Source organism: Manduca sexta, chromosome 7 (genome assembly GCF_014839805.1).
Source record: "Manduca sexta isolate Smith_Timp_Sample1 chromosome 7, JHU_Msex_v1.0, whole genome shotgun sequence".
NCBI lineage: Eukaryota > Metazoa > Arthropoda > Insecta > Lepidoptera > Sphingidae > Manduca > Manduca sexta.
Genome location: NC_051121.1, coordinates 11,902,896 through 11,907,684, shown reverse-complemented (window position 1 = coordinate 11,907,684; position 4,789 = coordinate 11,902,896). Strand labels below are relative to the sequence as shown.

General features: G+C 34.9%; 1 long non-coding RNA gene across 1 annotated transcript; it reads right to left on the bottom strand.

Annotated features, from left to right (window-relative positions):
• Window positions 1-2,669: 2,669 nt before the first annotated feature.
• On the bottom strand, window positions 2,670-4,019 carry LOC119193806. The gene is made up of 3 exons (XR_005114054.1): window positions 3,800-4,019; window positions 3,441-3,589; window positions 2,670-2,747 (listed from the first exon to the last, which is right to left on the bottom strand). It is a non-coding gene; the product is annotated as an uncharacterized LOC119193806 (long non-coding RNA).
• Between the last annotated feature and the right edge of the window lie 770 nt (window positions 4,020-4,789).

Sequence of the window (4,789 nt, the reverse complement as noted above, 5' to 3'; positions counted from 1 at the left end):
TAAAACTGTCTTTTTGCTATTAAAATGGCTCTAAATATAAAAAAAACAATTTTTAAGCGTATCTTTAGAGACTCTAGAACATTTTAAAGTACTTTACGAAAATTTGTCAAATACCCAATTCAGGCTGTCGCTTAGGAAATGCCATGTTCACTTGTTAATAATTCATGATTTTTTTTCTAAGAACCGTGAAGCATTAGGTATAATAATACGAAATATTAAAAACATTAAAATTGTTGTTGCTTTTGTAACGTGCTGGCTGGGCTCGCGTCTTCGCCTGGATATTAGTATGTCAAAGAAAATTTCCCGTGTAAATCCCGACTCACGAAATTTTTTACAACCACGCGACCTCTTCGAGGATAATCGTTATATTTCAGACAATTTACATAAAATTGTAATATACTATTAACCTAAACATTCCTCAAAAATTGCACTATCTTTTAGTAAAAACCGTACAAAAGTCCGTTCAGTAGATTTTGAGAAAATCGATTACATACAGACAAACAGCTTTTGAGGACTTTGTGTAATAATATGTATAGATATATTTGTAAGACTGTCAACTCACTGTCTTCCTAACTCTTCCATCAATTTGGAAGTATTTTCCACCAGAGAAGAACGGGCAAGAAACTCTAATGTTGCTCTTTTCATATCCTCCATCGATGTCAATAGATTCCAACGAAATATGTTATATCCAACGAAAAACTTATTATAAAATTATAATCGAAATCTGTAAACTTAAAACTTAAATCGACAGGATTTGTAAGGCAACACAAATAGGGTCCAATTTAAAATTGATGCCATTGAAGATTAATGCGGTGCGGTATTATTGGTATCCTCCTTCCCGCCCCCAGGGTCGTAAACCGCGCGAAATTGGCCTAATCAAAAAATTTACAGTTTTATACAAGTGTCGGTACTTCTGCGAGGTTTATTGTCTGCGGACTATGAGAATATGAACTATATAACTATATTTCTTATTGTTTTATATTAATTATACTTTATTCTACACAAATATGATATAAAGCTGAAGAGTTCTGGCTATATCCGGTCCTAACAGGCCGATATAATTATGTCGTTCAGTCGACATTCTATTGGACCCCACTCCACTTACCATCAGGTGCAGTGCGGTCACTTTTCCGTGCACGTATACAAAAAATGTTTGTTTGTTCGAACGCGCTTATCTCAGGAACTACTAAGCAGATTTTGAACTTTTATTAAAAGGAAGCTACATTCCTCCTGAATGTTATAGACCTTTTATCCCGAAAAAACTTATTGTCGTAGACAAAAACGCTGGAAAATCCAGTATCTCATAAAAGTCCGGTAAACGAACAATTTGTATTATCTATCGTACGTAATTAATTCTCATTATGAAAACACTTATTAAGAAGCAAATATTTAGAAGTCTAAGTTAGAAGTCTTAATAACAATTAGAAAGATAGTAATTTTGTGTACTTGAATCATTTAGAAATAAAACTTTTTTTACGGATTTTATCACGGTTATTTATATTATTATTTTCTCCCGACGTTTCGAAGATTTTTGTGGTCACGGGGCGGGCAATTTTACAAACACAACGAAACCATAACGGCAATCAGTTTTCCATTAGAATTTTACCACCCTGATGCATCCTAAATACAAAAAGACTCGACATATGTTACCAATCGTAAAGATCTACCAATACCTCTGCTAATTCGATAAATTTTAAACGATTACTTTCTATATATCGCTTAAGAATATGATCTTTAACTTACATCAAGATTAGCGTCCCTGGTGACGTTCAGAGACAACAAACCTATAATAAGCTGAGACAAAAACTCAACATTTTGTCTCGCGAAACCGCCGCATTACCAACACAAAGTGCTTTTACTCCGTGGCCTAATTTCGATAAGTGTTTTGGATATAAAAACCGATCAGCAATGTCCCAGGCTTTGTTCGAAAATACATCATGATAAAACTTTCATAAAAAAGTATCGTTTTAGGGCAGATAAGTGGTTAATACTTTTCCATTAAAGCCTGGTTTTTAAGACTATTTTTATTATTTTTCAATCTTAGTTCAACACTGCCAAAAGACTAGGTTATTTGAGTCTTTCAATTCAGTAGCGTCATAGTTTTTATGAATTTTGTGTAACGACTTGATAAATAGAAATTAGACCAGTATAATAGCCATCTCTATTGCTTTATGTAATCATCTTAAAAGAGTTAAGTATAAATATAATCTTGATACTTATAATACTTCTTCATTTACACCAATAGTTCTGTCAAGGTGATAATTATAATTGGATTTAAAAGGTAAAATTTTTTTTTCTGTTTTACGTACATGACGCATTTATCCCCGAAGGGTGATGCTGAGGCACAACCAGGGCACCCACTTTTCGTCAAGTGTGTTCCGTCCCATAGTGTGATAGGGGGCGAGCCTATCACCATGTAGGGCACAAATTCCGGACTCCAGGCTGATATTGAGCAGAAAAATCCAAATATCACTATGTCCGACCCGGGAATCGAACCCAGGACCTCAAAGTATTGCCGTACCCCGCATGCAATACTACTACGCCACGGAGTCAGTATGGACAGTTTTACAGTTTCGACAGAGATAAACTCAAATTTTTACTCAACAATATTGAACTTAAAATATGACCAACTTTAAATTTCCAATAACATTTGATATCTGAAAACGTACCTGCATCATCCATAATATATTTTCGCACGTGAAAAGCCAGTTTGGATGAAAAAAATAGGAAGTTTCAACCGGAAGTGGCTGTAACAGCATCACGAGTGTTCCGGAAAATAGAAAAGATATTTCAGTCGCGATTGCAATCGAGATGGCGTCGGCCGGATCCCGCGAGGCAATTTTCGGAAAACTCGACCATTTTCGTTTGTAGGTTAAGGTAGACGACAGATATAAATATACAGTAAGAGATATTTGGCGATCAAAAAATACTTTTATTATAAATTTTGCTCAATCCTACAATTTTTTATTAGCTTGGCAATAAGGCTCTTCTGATGTTAAGCGAAGTGAAGTCTATAGAAAGTGCCGACCGACCAAAGATACAAGCATCTCTTGACAGTCAGCACAGTCATGCCGGCCTGTATAATTGCTTCCTCACACTCCATTTGAAGGACCCCCAGTTTTAAGGAGGGGGGACCACGTTTGCTGGCAAACCATTCCACATCGATATAAATAGGCAGAGTTACAACTGTAATTTATTTATTTAAAGACCTCCAACGAAGGATACACGTCATATAATAAATACAATGTCGTAGCATTTGTTTAATTGGCAATGTGACGTGCCTCTTCAATTATAGGAGACCACAGCATGCAAATTAATATATTGGTACAGCGGCAAAAATAGTAATATTTGTTATTATTTAGATATAAGTAGAAAAGTAAAACAGACAAAAAAGGATAAAACATTATAAGAAGTGACAAAACATAAATAAGTATACTGACCGTGTATTATTTCGCTGCTGGGAATAGTACCTTACTTTGTTAATGTAAGGGTAGCCTTCAGTCCATCGTGCTGGCCTAGTCCAGATTGTCAAGCCTTCGAGAATATTTTGTAGGAATTTTAGTTATATAGATTTCCTCTTGATATTGTCCTTAATGATTAAAGCGAGAGATTGGCAAAATAGAACACGTGACTTAGAAAAATTATGTTTTGGATTTTGCACAACTAAGATATCACCTCTTTTTTTTAAATAGGTATTTATTTAAGTAGCTGTTTTCTATATTACGAATATGAGGCTATATTATTATTAATTAATAATTAAGATATAAATCCTCTTATTAAGATTGCTAGATGTACTTACTTTTGCAGTCCACACCCAATCAAAAGTTGTAGTGGGTATGAGGGCGGGAAAGTCTCTAAGTCCAAATGTAACAAACTTTGACGTACAATCCATTCAAATGACAAATTGAATAATAAAATAATGCAATTTGTTTAAAATGCCCCTGCCCACCTGTGTCCAAGATCAGACACTTGAGTAACAAATGTAGCCAAGTGTCTCGCGCCCACGAAATTGGAGCGATTCTTATGTGAGATTTATGGTCGATGCACATCCCATTCCTCGCGATTACGGTTAGTGATGTGCCGTATCGATTTGATTGCTAAAATCGATTTTGTAGTTTGGCGGATCGGTTAGTTGTGTTTAGCTTTAACAAAAATATTTGCATTGTTGATTACGTAATCACTCTTCTGCCTTGAATTAAAACAATCTTCTTGGCTATTTGTTACTAAAAGAGTCATACTTTAAAAGTAACCTGTAGTCTACTAAATTCTGGAATTAGTCTCACCGCTTTGTCTACTGCTGACACTGGGCTGCATGTGGAGACTAACAAAAATTTTACAACTCCAATACGTAATAACAAATTCGAATCCCTAACTACAAAAAGGGCAGATTTGCTTTCATCCATTTAAATGTATTTGTTTTCGGTTTGCCGAAGAATCAATTCCCCAAATCGATTCTGTAATCGATTTACCGATCGCTCACAAGCCTACAACCAAATCAAATATTTTCATATCGCGAGTAAAGAGGTTTGCTATAACCATAACGGCTCATGAAATTGCCGGTGGCGAAATAATACTAGCTTACATATGCGATATTTTGTTATTTTACTTTATCGAAATTGTTGTTGCGTCTTTTATACCAGTCGGTAATACCCTGTGGGTCATTTGGTAGTAAATTTCTGCTGTCTCCGTATGTTCTGAGTTCTTTTATAATTTCATATTCATTAATAGAATTAGCTTTATATTTTCTTATTGAGGTTTATGTTTTGTTTATAATTGAAGATAAACGCTT